Below are 16,415 nucleotides of genomic sequence, written 5' to 3' on the forward strand. Positions count from 1 at the left end.
TCAAGGAAAGTGAAAAGAGGGATTTTATTTTTCGTTCATGACTTTCCTTTCATTTTATTTCAAGTTTTAAGCCCTAAAAATCAATGTAAGGAACAGGTTCCAGCCATTTTTGAAGAGAACTCAGAACAGGATTTTCCAACGGGGTCATTTCACATCCCCTAAAGAAGAATTTTGAAACACGGACAAACCTGTTTCTGCATTTTGAAACACAGACAAATCTGTTTCTGGTCCTGGTTTCATGTCGGAAAATGTGTTTCCTGTCCTAATTGGGGCTATTCACTTTTCGGTGATATTTAAAACGAGCCCGACTGAGTTGATGTTTGGTTAACTATGAAGGAAATGGCTCTTGATCAGGCAGGCAATTACCAACCAAAGCTGATCACTTCCCAAGCAAAACAAAGGAATTTGTAACTATTTTTCTTCTGCAGTAATGAACATGGCAGGCAATTATTTATGAATGAGATAAAGTTTTCCGTGTTGGTGAGCACCAGCAGGGCTAGGACCGACAGCGCAAACTGTCTTCCTGGAACCCAGGCCAGCCGCCCTCTTTTTTGTCTGTGCGGGGAGGGAGCTGAGTGCAAGTGCAGACAAGATCCCGCTGTGGCAGGGTCGCCACTGGCTGGAGCAGAAGAGACTTGTGGCTATCTTGTCAACTATCCCACCCAGGCAACTCAAGAGACCTGAGTCCTATTCCATCCCTCCACTCTCCGCTGTGAGTTCCATAGTGCTGGGTGTTGAGCAAGAGCTCAGTACAGTCAGTTGATACTTCACTTTTAGCCTTTGGGGTAAGGGATTCTGGGGCATCTGGCTTGATAACCTGCAGAGTCACACAGGTAGCCAGAGGGCAAGTGTTTGCCAGAAACCTGCCTCAGCATGCCTAGGACAGACCAGACGGAAGCTCTAGGTGTGCGCTGCCTGCATAGATATTGCAGTGATCTTCAACTGGGGAAAATTTTTGACATTCCAAAGAAACATATATTTTTCCCCATGACTTCAGCAGGTGCACTCAACTCCCAGTGGCTCCTAACAAACCATACTTGGGGAATAGAAGAGAACAAGGGCTTGGCTTTCCACAGTTCAGGCGATCTTGGCAGAGTTCTGGCCAGACATTGCGCCCAGGTGCGGAGCCTCTAACAATAACCACTGCCATTTTCTGAGAAGCTTGCTACTTTTTATTGCTTTATATAATCTTAATCCTCACAGCAACAATAAGAAATGAGGTAGGTAATTTCATTTCCCTATTATCCAGATGAAAAAGTGGAGGCCTAGGAAAATTACATTAGTGGTAGAGCCAACTGCCAATCTCCAGCTCTTCAATGAGCTTCCAAGAGCACTGTTCAAGGACGGAAAGTAAGGAATTTCTAAACCTTCTGCCACCTTTACATGGCCCTCTCCCAGTGCAGATGCCCTGAAGGGATTCACAGTAGGAGGGGCTTTGTAAAGCCTTGGGGTAAATCTCAGCTGCCAGCCTTTCAAGGAGTGCTGGCACCATTCTGTTAGCTTGCTTTTCTGGCCTCCACCCCCTGGTGCTGGCCTCCAGAGCAAACCCGCCTGTCCTGGCAATTTGCAGAGCTCTGCCAGGAGACTAGCTTTCTTCCAGCCAAGTTTATGACTGCCCTGTGCGCCCCAAAGTGCTCTGAAGTTTGGGGGAAAGGCTGCTACCACACATCAGGGCCTCCAAAATCTCTTTCCTATAATAGAAAAGCTCTGTCTGGAGCAAACAATCCTCCTCACAATCAATTACTTTAGGAAGTCAAAGCATAATCGTCACTTTCTGTCGTGCTTCTCTCAGTCTGTATTACGCAGTGACATCACCCTACCTATGATTCAGCTTCCCACAATCTTCCTGGACCAGAATAACCTTTAAATGATCACAGTCCGTGGGGTCATTGATTTATCAAGAATTTGACTTTGTGAGAAACCAAGAACGTTTCACCCAGTTCCTCCAGCTAGAACGTATCAAAATGCCAATTTTTAAATTGGGAACTTGAGGCTGTTTATTTTGACCATTCTCAGAAGAGGTTGACATTGGACATGATTAATGGAAAATTACAGGCTAGATTTTCAGACATTCTCTCTTTTACTTAGCACAATTACTTAACTGTTCAGATTAGACACTACATCTACTAAATACAAGTGACCAATTTTAGGTGCAATTAGTACATAAGCACTTAAGAGGCCCAACGAAATAACTTTGAAATTTAGGTTGCAATTTTTGTTTTATTGCATTTGCATATATATTTTGGCCTTTGAAACATCATTATTTTAAAAGGATCTTTCAACATTTTCTAAAACTCCTTTGAAACTGGAAATGATTATGAGACTTTTTTTTCACTATAGTAAATCTTAACCACCATTTTGGGGAAAGACAATATACTTTTCCATTCAGCACTCTGAATGAAACCAGTTGTTGAGATGATGTGATGTTGAAAAAAATCATTCTAAAATATAAGATTTTGTGGTGCATGAAGTATGTAATGCTTCCAAAAAAAAGTCTTTAAAAACTTAAATATTCCAATTTCTTTTCAACACTTTCATTTCTCAATACCTAAAAATAATCTATTGTGAGAGTTAAAATATCTATGCTTTAGTAAAATTTAGGCTTTATCCTTTGTAAAATCTTAATACACATACCCTGGATTCAAATTTTCAATGAAAAATTTTATTTTCAATATTTGAAAGCCAAGTTTATTTGATTAAAATCACAAACTGAAAAATGACTGATCTCTTGCTTAGGGTCATCCTAACAACTGAAGCAGATTGAACAGCAGATCTAATTGAAGAGATGCTGGTCACAATGACAACTGCCACAAAATGATCTTAACAAAAGAAAAGAAAGGTAGACCTTGTTACTTGATTGAAGAAATATTTACTGCAACCAATGGAGGGATTGTAGGGATTCCAAAATTTAGAAAACTTTAAAATGGAAAAAAGACTTACATATACAAAATCTAACCATACTTCGAAGGTCTTATTTTAGTACATTTAGTGATCTCTGATATAAGTATAAAGGACTTTCTTAGGTAGTAGAAGGTACTTGATGGTAATATCAAGTGTGTGTTGCTAATTAATATTGTTGTACACTTTCTTGGTTTCTGATCTTTCCCTAATTCTTAGTTTTCTGTTATTTGGTGAGTTTTTAATTTAGTTTCATTGTTATTACCTACTTGGTTTTACTTTTGTAATTGTGTCCAGTGTGAAAATAAAATGAGTGAAGAATGTTTCCATTATATAATTCCAATGTCATTCTCTAGATATACTTTCTAAATTAGTGAAATTTCCCCTTCCCCAGAGGTATATAGCAAATGTAGCTGTCATTATAGTGGCATGTAATTACAAATTTAATATTAAGAATTACTACATGGTCTTCTATATTTCATTCATGAATTATTTTTTCTCTTTTTATTGATACTGATAGAACCCAGCTGAGACACTTTTATCTCTAATTGCATGACAATTTTAAAGCATGTCAAATAATGTTTTATTTTTTTATTACAATACATTTCAGAAACTTGGACAAAGATCAACCAAATCATTTTAATTTTCTATGGTGAAAAATGAAAAGAACAACAGAAAAGGACAATTGGGATAATATAATCAGAAATATTTTTGAAGTGGATGTAGATTTATATGATATGTTGGACAACATTTTCTGTTGAAGTGGAGTAAAGTATATCTGTTATAGATTGGCTCAGATCATTATTGCATTTTGTAATTTTACTGAGTCATAATAAATTCATTTTATGCTATGTAATACACTCTGGTCAGTAAGCAAAAGAAATAAAATCCAAACTGAATTAAAATTATTTGAAACTGATCTATATGCCTTTAAAGGAAACATCTCATTTTCAAACTTGTGAATATAAACAATAATTCAATTATGCATTAAGTTTTCAAAAACTCAAGTGTAAATACTACAGCATAACAAAACTCAGCTGGGGGGAGATTGAATTTTTCTGTGATTCTACTAACTGCAATAAGAAAAAATGATGTCTAGCTTTCATGTAATAGTTGTTTGGGAAATCACCTGTACTTAATTTGGTAACTGATATTGTTATTCATTATGTTTTCATCTGATTATCTTAAAGCTATGGTTTTATACAGTGTCAGAGTTACTAATTTGATCCTAACACATTTCCCAATTCAAAATTTACTGTCATTAACCCACTCCATATTTGTATAATTATTTATAAGGTAGATCACAAAACTTGTGAGCATCTGACAAGATGCTAACAAGGCTTCCCCCTCCCCGGCATCACTATAGTTTTATACCTATAGAAAAGAACTGTGGTTTTCCTTAGAAAGTTTTCCAATGGATAAAATATAGCATTGACATTAAAGCATAGTATAGTCAGCCCTCTGTATCTGTGGGCTCTGCATCAGTAGATTCAATCAACCATGGATAGAAAATATTCAAAAAAAAATCCAGAATGTTCCAAACAGTGAAACTTGAATTTGCCATGCATTGGCAACTATTTACATAGCATTTACATGGTATTAGGTATTTTAATAATTTAACAATAGAGTAATATAGAGATAATTTAGAGTGTACAGGAGGGTGTGCATATGTTATGCACAAATACTATGTCATTTTATATAAAGGGGTTGAATATCTGGGGATTTCGTTATCCCCTGGCTCCTGGAACAAATCTTTATATACTGAGGGATGACTGTACTTAAGGTACCTGAGTTGGATCACACAGACCAACGTTGGAATCATAAATCTAACATTTAATTACCTGATAACTTTGAACAAATTCTTCAGCCTTTCATAGCCTCAAGTTCCTCATTTATATAATATGGAAAGAGTAATTAGTCTCATAAGGTCCTTATAAGAACAAGATAATAATAATACATGCTTGTCACCTAGCTAAATTTTACTGAACACTCATTAACAAAAAAAGCAACAAGAACAGTGATCATTGACCAACAACCAATAGTTTGAAGAGATGAGACAATTTCAAATTAATATTTTTTAAATTCAAGTTTGTATTGTTTTATAACTATTATCTATAGTTCAATCCCACCCTGGTTTAAAATAAAAGTGAAATAGTTTAATTTTTGATATCTCCACACTTTGATTAGAAATGAAAGCTAACACAGAATAGTATAATTTAAAAAACCTGAATCATGCACTCTGCTTTCCTTTCCCATAGATTTTGTTCTTACATCTTTACTGGAGTATAATTGCTTTACAATGGTGTGTTAGTTTCTGCTTTATAACAAAGTGAATCAGTTATACATATACATATGTTCCCATATCTTTTCCCTCTTGCGTCTCCCTCCCTCCCACCCTCCCTATCCCACCCCTCCAGGCGGTCACAAAGCACCAAGCTGATCTCCCTGTGCTATGCGGCTGCTTCCCACTAGCTATCTACCTTACCTTTGGTAGTGTATATATGTCCATGCCTCTCTCTCGCTTTGTCACAGCTCACCATTCCCCCTCCCCATATCCTCAAGTCCATTCTCTAGTAGGTCTGTGTCTTTATTCCTGTCTTACCCCTAGGTTCTTCATGACATTTTTTTCCTTAAATTCCATATATATGTGTTAGCATACGGTATTTGTCTTTCTCTTTCTGACTTACTTCACTCTGTATGACAGACTCTAAGTCTATCCACCTCATTACAAATAGCTCAATTTCGTTTCTTTTTATGGCTGAGTAATATTCCATTGTATATATGTGCCACATCTTCTTTATCCATTCATCTGATGATGGACACTTAGGTTGTTTCCATCTCTGGGCTATTGTAAATAGAGCTGCAATGAACATTTTGGTACATGACTGTTTTTGAATTATGGTTTTCTCAGGGGATATGTCCAGTAGTGGGATTGCTGGGTCATACGGTAGTTCTATTTGTAGTTTTTTAAGGAACCTCCATACTGTTCTCCATAGTGGCTGTACCAATTCACATTCCCACCAGCAGTGCAAGAGTGTTCCCTTTTCTCCACACCCTCTCCAGCATTTATTGTTTCTAGATTTTTTGATGATGGACATTCTAACTGGTGTGAGATGATATCTCATTGTGTAGATTCACATGCATTTGGAAGAAATAATCCAGAGGGGTCCTATGTTTCCCCCAATGGTAACATCTTGTAAAACTATAATACAATATCACAACCAGGATTTTGACATTGATATGATCCACTGATTTTGTTCAGCTTTCACCAGTTTTACACATATTTATTTGTATGTGTGCCCATATACATGTATTTAGTTCTATGCAATTTATTATATGTGGAGGTTGGTGTGGTCACCACCACAGTCAATATATAGGACAGTTCAATTACCACAAAGATTCCTCATGCTGCCTTTTTATAACTATACCTTAAAGCCTCCAGCTCCCCCCCACATCCATAAATGAAATATGCAACATGTAAGCATTTGGGATTGGCTTCTTTAATTTAGCATAATTTTTTGGAGATTCCTCCAAGTTGTTGTGTATATCAATAGATTGTTCCTTTTATTGTGGTACACCCATGGTATGAATGTACACAATTTATTTAATCACTCACCTATTGAACATCCAGTTGTTTCCTGTTGTTGGTGATTAAAAATAAATCTGCTATAAACATTCAAGTACAGGTTTTTAAAAATGCTCCTTTCTTCCAACACCACTCCTATGGCTTTTGTTTCCTCCACTTGCTCACCCTCTTGGATTGCTACAGATTTAACTACAGTTTTACCAATGCTTAACTGGTCATTTATCACATTCAAGATAACAGGAAGAATGATCAATGTGGTGACAAGGGATTAGTCTGGTTACTAGTTGTAAATAGATAGGAGTTTGCTTGCCTCCTGTGGTAAGTAATATTCAGCCCTTAGCCATTTTTCTTTTAAATGGCTGAGAGGGAGAGAACTAGAAAGTACATTTTAAGAAGCAGGAAGACCATGTTTCAAGTGGACATACAATAAAAGAGTATTTTATACAAGTTTTTGCAGTCATATATCATTAGTAAAAGTCAAAAGAATTGAATTGTATTACTTTCAACATTAAAAGCATACCTTAATTACTTGATACTAAATATTGGCATTTGGTTTTCATTTGGAGTTCTCAAAAGAAGTTTAGAATACATAAGGGTAATTTCAAAAGCTTTATCAATTTTAACACAATGCACAGACACAATCATTTTTAAGAATTTGGATAACATAGAAGGATAAAACATTTTGCCTAGATCATCATTCTTCCTATCAGAGTCAGCTACTTCCACTGCTTTTCACTTTTCTTTGAAAGAAAATCCTGCAAAAATACTGTTTTCTTACTCTACTTTGACACTGGACTGAAGTTTTGGCTCTTTCACCTTTGTTTTTTCTTTGCAGGTTTTCCATATTACATAATCAGACATTGGAGTATTTTGTTTTGTTTTTCATCTTAGTGAATGACTATTTTATAGACCTGGATTGGCAATAACTATTTACTTTACTCTCTAATATTTATAAAGCAGATCTTCATGTAACCAGATCAACAAAGCACTATGACTATGGGCCATCAGCTGGGGCTTACAAATATTTTTTAACAGTGGAATTTAAAAAATTTTAAAGAGCATTTATTACAACACAATTTTAAAAACTCATCACAGTTGATTTAGTCTCTGAAGTGTGTAGATTAACTGAATTCCCTGAAACTTGACTGCTTGAATGTTTTTCAATTACCATTATAAACACTGAGGTTCTGAATTTTGTCAGTATTATATTAGCATAGGGAAATTAGCTGAGTTTCAATGGTCAAAGTTCTCCCTCCTCCCACAGTAATGTAGTCTGCTGTGCTCCAGCTGCCTACCTGGATACCTAATTCCATTTTGAGAAAGATACCCTTCCGTTTGGTACAAAGTATATCTAGTGCTGTCTGCATAAAGGTTTTGTTCATAAAAGGATAATTGTCATTAGAAAATAAACCAGGTTTAGAATTCAGCAAAAATCACTGTTATAGTAGAGCTTATAGAGTTTATTTCAGGATATGATGATTTCAAAAATATATGCAAAATATATAATAAATATCTTCTATGTAAATAAAATTGATTTGAAAATGTACAGAAATAACCAATTACTAGGACATTTTTGAATATATATTGCTGGAAATTTATAGGGTGGAATACAAAGTTGAAATTAATAAATCTTAGAAGTATGGAGTGACATTCTAAATGTCATATTTTGTGATATTAAATATCTTTAATTATAAAGCAACTTTAATTTACAAAAATAAAATTTTACTTTGATATTGTATCTATTAATTACTTGAAACAAAATCTATTTCAACAAGTATCCTTGTGTTAATTAAAATTTAAATTATGTTTTTAACATGTAACATCAATGAGGAAGGGGAGAAAATTTAGGGTAGTGAATTTATGATATTAAACATAGTAGAAATATTCTAAAGCAATATAAGACTGTGAACTTGTATTTGACAAATAAATGCAATAATGAGATAACTTGTATATTGAAAACTTTGTATTCACTAAAATACAATGGGTTACATTAACACACTTTCAAGGCCCTGTCACTGATAAATACATGCTTAAGCTGCTTCACCAAAGATAGTTTGACTATTTAGATTCAATTATTGCCCATTATCAAATTAAACCATTAAAACATTTTAGGGACAAATCTTTCATTTTAAAATATTGCAAAGACTAGGTAAACATTGGCAAAAATACCTAGTAGCTTATTCTGATTCCTGTGATTTAACTTTCCTCTCTGTTCTCAAATGTCACATCCCTAAGCACAGCTTTAATTTCATCTTCCAGTTTATTTTCCCCTAATGAACTTTTATGAATATCTGTCCTTTTATTTATATATAATGTATGCTTAAGTGCTGAACTATGGCTAGTAAAAAGCAAGATTAAATCTTAAGTGAACTCTACCCTGAAAACCTCAGGGAAACCATGTGCTAATGTGCATAAAATGAAAACAGGATCCTGAATATTTCTAGTTTTTCCTTTATGTTTTGGTTTACTCTTCTCATTTTACTATATTATGGGGGAAGTTCTTTCAGTAAATACTAATTCTTCCTACCTTTCCATCCTATTCCACAAGGGTTAACAGGATTTTGCTTTATATTTCTGTTGTTATTTCCAAGTAGTTGTTTATACTCCTTTGGTTTAGTGAATGATAATTGTTTGAGCAGGAAGGTTTTTTTTGCTTATTTGCTGTAGTTTACTATTTAGAATCAATATGTAGTTTGATTAATTATTTTAAGAGATGGGTCTCTCATTTTGGTCTTTTTATGTAGCTGAACCATCCTTCAAGCTTTGGAGTAATATATGTTTTGGCACATACCTCTACTAACCAAATTTATTCACAATGTAAGATGTAAATGGAGAGGGACTATATCACTTTTCTTATCAGCAAAATTCAAACAAAACTAAAACAAAAATATTCTCTAACCTTGTAATCAGAGAGTAGAATATTCAAAATGTGTGGAGGGTAACTCTTAGAAGTTAATGTTAGGAATTGTGGGCCTTTTCTGTACATATTCCTTATTTTTATGGTCCTTTGAAATATGTTTCATGAAAGAACAAAATAAAACCCAAGAAGAAGAATTAAGTGATGTGGAGATAGCAATCTACCAGAGAAAGAGTTCAGAGTAATGACTGTAAAGATGATCAAAGAACTTGGGAGCAGAATGGATGTACAGATGAGAAATTATAAGTTTTTTGACAGAGAATTAGAAAATATAAAGGACAAACAAACAAAATTAAAGAATAAAATAACTGAAATGAAAAATACACTAGAAGGAATTAATAATAGACTAAGTGAGGCAGAAGAACAGATCAGTGACTGGAAAACAGAAATCACAGATTGCTGGAAATCACTGTGGCCAAACAGAAAAAAGAAAAAAAGAATAAAAAGAAACAAGGAAAGTTTAAGAGACCTCTGGGAAAACATCAAAAATGCTAATACTTGCATTATAGAGGTCCCATAAGGAGAAGAGACAGAGAAAGGGCCTGACAAAATATTTGAAGAGATAATAGCTGAAAACTCCCTTACCCTGGTGAAGGAAACAGTCACCCAATTCCAGAAAGTACAGAAAGTCCCATACAGGATTAACCCACAGAGGAATGCACCATGGCACAATGCAATCAAAATGACAAAAATTAAAGATAAAGAGAGAATTTTAAAAGCAACAAGGGAAAAATAGCATACAAGGGAATCTCCATAAGGCTATCAGCTGATTTGTCCATAGGCCAGAATGGAGTGGCACATTATACTTAAAGTGATGAAAGAGAAAAACCTACAACCAAGAATACTCTACCTAGCAAGGCACTTGTTCACATTTGATGGAGAAAACAAAAGCTTTACAGACAAGATAAAGCTAAAAGAATTCAGCACCACCCAACTAGCTTTACATAAAATGCTAAAGGAACATCTGTAGGGAGAAAAGAAAAGGCCACAACTAGAAACAAGAAAACTACAAAATGGAAAATCTCACTGGTAAAAGCAAAAATACAATAAAGGTAGAAAATCATCCATTCAGAGAGCTTGTAGGGAGGTTAAAGACAAAAGTAGTAAAATCATTTGTATTCACAAAAAGCAGTTAAGGGATACACAAAAGAATTAGATGTAAAATATAACATCAAAAACCATAATCATGAGGGGAGGAGAGTACAAATGCAGGGTATGTAAAATGTGTTTGAAATTAAGAGATCAGCAACTTAAAACAAGCACATATATAGACTCCTATACAGAAACCTCACAGGTACTGCCAAAAAAAAAAAATCTGTAATAGATATACACACACAAAAGAAAAAAGAATCCAAACATGACACTAAAGATAGTAATCAAATCTCAAGAGAAGAGAGCAAAAGAAGGAAACGGAACAAAAGACCTATAAAAACAAATTCAAAACAATGAATAAAATGGCAATACAAACATACATATCAATAATTACCTTAAGTATAAACAGACTAAATGCTACAACCAAAAGACACAGACTGGCTGAATGGATACAACAACAAGACCCATATAATTGTTGCCTACAAGAAACTCATTTCAGATCTAGAGACATGTACGGACTGAAAGTGAGGGGATGGAAAAAGATATCCTATGCAAATGGAAACCAAAAGAAAGCTGGAGTAGCTATACTTATATCTGACAAAATAGACTTTAAAATAAAGATTGTCACAAGAGACAAAGAAGGACACTACATAATGATCAAAGGATCAATCCAAGAAGATATAACAATTGTAAATATATATGCACACAACACAAGAGCACCTCAATATATAAGGCAAATGTTAACAGACTAAAAGGAGAATTTGACAGTAACACAATAATAGTAGGGAAATTTAACACCTCACTTACACCAATGAAAAGATCATTGAGAAAGAAAGTCAATAAGGAAATGCGGGCCTTAAATGACACATTAGACCATATGGTCTTAATTAATTTTTTATATGCCTTTCCTCCAAAAGCAGTAGAATACACATTCTTTTCAAGTGCACATAAAATATTTTCCAAGATTGATCACATGCTGGGCCACAAAGCAAGCCTCAGTAAATTTATGAAAACTGAAATCATATCAAGCAACTTATCTGACCACAACACTATGAGGGTAGAAATCAACTACGAGATTTAAAAAAATGCAAAAAACACGAACACAAGGGGGCTAACCAATATGTTACTAAACAACCAATGGCTCACTGAAGAAATCAAAGATGAAATCAAAAATTATCTAGAGACAAATGAAAATAAAAAATAATGATCCAAAACCTATGGGACACAGCAAAAGCAGTTCTAAGAGGGAAGTTTATAGCAATACAATCTTACCTCAGGAAACAAGAAAAATCTCAAATAGAAAACCTAACCTTACACCTAAAGCAACTAGAGAAAGAAGAAGAAACAAAACCCAGAAGTAGAAGAAGGAAAGAAATCAAAAAGATCAGAGCAGAAATAAATGAAATAGAGGCTAAAGAAAGAGAAAAGATCAGTGAAACTAAAAGTTGGTTCTTTGAAAAGATAAACAAAATTGATAAACCTTTAGCTGGACTCATCAAGAAAAAAAGTGAAAGGGCCTAAATTAATAAATTCAGAAATGAAAAAGGAGATGTTACAACCAAAACCACAGAAACACAGAAGATCAGAAGAGACTGCTACAAACAACTATATACCAAGAAAACGAACAAAGTAGAAGAAATGGACAAATTCTTAGAAATGTACAATCTCCCAAGACTGAACCAGGAAGAAATAGAAAATACTGAGAGACCATTTACCAGTACAGTATCAAAAAACCAGCTCAATCAAAAAATGGGCAGAATGGGACTTCTCTGGTGGAGCAGTGGTTGGAAGACTGCATGCCAATGCAGGGGACACGGGTTTGAGCCCTGGTCCAGGAAGATCCCACATGCCGCGGAGCAACTAAGCCTGTGTGCCACAACTACTGAGCTCACGTGCCACAGCTTCTGAAGCCCACGTGCCTAGAGCCCGTGCTCCACAACAAGAGAAGCCACCACAATGAGAAGCCCATGCACTGCAACGAAGAGTAGCCCCCACTCGCCGCAACTAGAGAAAGCCCACGTGCAGCAAGAAAGACCCAACACAGCCAAAATAAATAAATTAATTAATTAATTTTAAAAAAAATGGGCAGAAGACTTAAGTAGACGTTTCTCCAAAGAAGAAATATGGATGGCCAACAGACACATGAAAAGATGCTCAATATTGCTAATTATTAGAGAAATGCAAATCAAAACTATAATGAGTTAACACAACACACCAGTCAGAATGCCCATCATTAAAAAGTCTACAAATAACAAATGCTGGAGACGTTGTGGGGAAAAAGGAACCCCTCCTACTCTCTGGGTGAGAATATAAATTGGTGCAGCCACAATGGAGAAAATCTGGAGGTTTGTTAAAAAAATAAATCTAGAGTTACTGTATGATCCTACAACCCCACTCCTGGGCATGTACCCAGAGAAAACTCTAATTCAAAAGATACACACACACCAGTGCTCACTGCAGCACTATTTATGGTAGCTAAGACATAGAAGCAAACTAAATGTCCATCAACAGATGAATTGATAAAGAAGATGTGGTATATCTTTTATTTTACCATAAAAAATAATGAAATAATGCCATTTGCAGCAACATGGATGGACCTAAAGATTATTATATTAAGTGAAGTAAGTCAGACAAAGACAAATAGCATATGATATCACTTATATGTGGAATCTAAAAAAATGACAGAAAAGAACTTATTTACAAAAACAGAAATACAGTCACAGACATAAAAATAAAACATGGTTTCTAAAGGGGATTGTGGGGGCGATGGGGGGAGAGATAAATAAGGAGTTTGGGATTAACATATACACACTACTATATATAAAATAAGTAAATAAGAAGGACCTACTGTATAGCACAGGGAACTATATTCAGTATCTTGTAATAATGGAAAAGAATCTGAAACAGAAGATATATATATATATATATATATCTTTAGAAGATATCTATTATATATATATATATATATATAACTGAATCACTTTGCTGTACACTTGAAACTAACACAACATTGTAAATTAACTATAGTTCCATTAAGAAAAAGACTGCATTGTATTGGAATCAGTATAAATACTCAATGTCACAAAATAAAGTCCAAAAGTAGGCCTATAAATAATCAGTCAATTGATTTTCAACAGAAGCACCAAGGTAATTCAGTGAGGAAAGAAGAGACTCTTTAAGCTGTTGGAATAACTGGGTACCTTTACATTAAAAAAGTACATCAGCTTCTACCTCATACCATAAAGAAAAGTTGATCCAAGATGAATCACCAAACTAAACATAAATTCTAAGAGTTTCAACATTCTAGAGAAGACTTAGAATACATTTTCACAATTCAGGCAAATATTTTTTAGAGAACTTAGCAAAAGCACTAAGCATAAAATGAAAAATGGTAAATAGTATTTCATCAAAATTAAAAACATCTGCTCATCAAGGAATGCCATTGCCTAAATGAAAACTCTAACCTAGACTGGGAGAGGATATTTGCAATGCACATAATCCAAAAAAGATATCTTAACCAGAATAAATAAAGAACTTCTACAATTTGATGATTTTTAAAAAGGAAAACCAATTTGAAATACTTGAATAGACACTTCACAGAGGAAATATATGAATGGCTAATTAGCAAATGAGAAAATGCTCAACATCCAGTTATCAGGAAAAAAAGAAAAAATATATCACTTTACATAAGCTTGAATGGCTAGAGTTAAAAATACTGATACATGAAATGTTGGTAAGGATGTGGAGCAAATGGAACACTCACACATTGCTTGTGTGAGTGTAAAATGCTACAACCACTTCTGAAAACAGAAAAATTATAAATATAATTTTTATTACTTGTATCATATTATGTATTTTTACATAATCTATTGTGTATTATATCTATTATATACATAATACCTCAGCAATTCACCCTAGAAAAATAGAAATAGAAACCCACAAAAATAGTTGTATAATAATGTTGAAGACAGTTTTATTCACAGTACCTAAAAGCTGTACACAACCAGTATATCCTTAGGTAGACAGATAAATAAATTCTGATATGGCCATGAAATGGAATACTATTCAGCAGTAAAAAACAATGCACTACCAACACATACAATAACAAAAATATGACTTAATCTCAAAAACATCTTTTGTATTTGGCTTTTTTGAGTCAAAAAAGCCAAATACAAAAGAGAACATACTATATACATCCATTTCTAAGAAGTCCTAGAAAAAGCAAAATTAATCTAGGGTGAAAAAAGTGAAATGATGATTGCCTGTCAGTGTCTGGGGATTGACTGTAAAAAGCCATGAGGAAAATTAATGAGGTGATAAAATCATTCTATACCTTAATTGGGTTAGTTATTACAAAGGTTTATATATTTTTCAAACCTCATTGTATTCTACACTTTGAAATCTGAATGTTTTGCTTCATGTAAATTACTTTTTTAAAATAAATAATCAAGAAAAAATGAAAAGGAAGAACTATGAGGAGCATTAGCCTGTATTTTACTTAAAAACAAAATTCTCATTATGATGTTTTGACCTTCTTTTTGGCTGGGGAGAGACTACCCCTCCCAGGGTGAGCCAATTCTTAGAGTTAAAAAAAGCTCATCTGGAATTTGGTTTTGATATACAAACTAACCAGTCCAGAGCCATACCTCCTCTATTTGGCCCACACATGCCAGGAGATAATATTATTCTCCCTTAATCATCTAAGTGCCAGATGCCAGGCAGCTAGAGATAGCCCCCTATAGACAAAAGCCTATTGAAATTACTCAAACTAGCCAATCCTAAGCTGCTTAGCTTTCCCTGATTTGCCTTTCCTGCAGAAAACTCAGTAAAGGCAGTGGTCTAAATATTCCCTTTGTTCCTGTCTTCTGCATCCTGAACACCCTGGTGTTTTTCCCATGTGGTAATGCATGGCATACCATGCCTTCTCTTTCTATAATCTGTGATTATAATAAATGTTTTCCTGAACCTCTCCTCTGTCTTCTCTTGTGGCCTCACATGAATGATCATTTCATAAAATGACACAAAATAAAGCCCAATCAGATTACAAAACATAGTGTAAATATTGGATAATTAAATCAGTGTGATACTAAAAGAGATAGACTAACCATTTGATTAAAGTACATATTCCATATATAAGCTTATACATGGAAACAATGTGAGTAAAAACAAACTTTGTAATACATAGTTTGGGGCAACTGGTAGTGATCTGGAAAACAAATAAAGCTATATCCCTACCTCAAACCATATACCATTACATATTACAAAGATTGATAAAATTGACTAAATGAAAAAAATTTAAACCTTCATTAAAAAATACCCTATGCAAGGTGCAAGAGGGAGGAGATGGGGATATATGTATATGAATAGCTGATTCACTTTGTTATAAAGCAGAAACTAACACACCATTGTAAAGCAATTATACCCCAATAAAGATACTAAAAAAAAATTTACCCTATGCAAGGTCAAGGACAAATGACAAATTGAAGGTAAGCAATTCATGTGACAGAAAAAGATCTAACATTTCCAACATAAAAAATTCTCATAGAAGTCAGAAAAAAAGAAAAATATCTTAATATGGAATGGAGAAAAAACATGGACAGACAATTCAGAGAATAAGAAATAGAAATTGTCCTTAAAACATGAAAAGATGCTCAACCTCACACATAATAAGAGAATAGCAAATTGAAACTACACTGAAATACCACTTCCTTTTAGATTATAACACACTCTTTCCACTTTATGATGAAGAATTATAACTTACAGGAAAAGCAAAATTTCAAATGTATATGTCCTTTGACTCAGCATTGCCACTTCTGGAAACAATCCTGCACAACACACACACACACACACACACATACATGCACACAAGCACACATCAAACAATATATGTGCAAAGTTATTGATTGCAAGATTGTTTGTAAT

This window comes from Pseudorca crassidens, chromosome X (assembly GCF_039906515.1).
Source record: "Pseudorca crassidens isolate mPseCra1 chromosome X, mPseCra1.hap1, whole genome shotgun sequence".
Classification (NCBI taxonomy): domain Eukaryota; kingdom Metazoa; phylum Chordata; class Mammalia; order Artiodactyla; family Delphinidae; genus Pseudorca; species Pseudorca crassidens.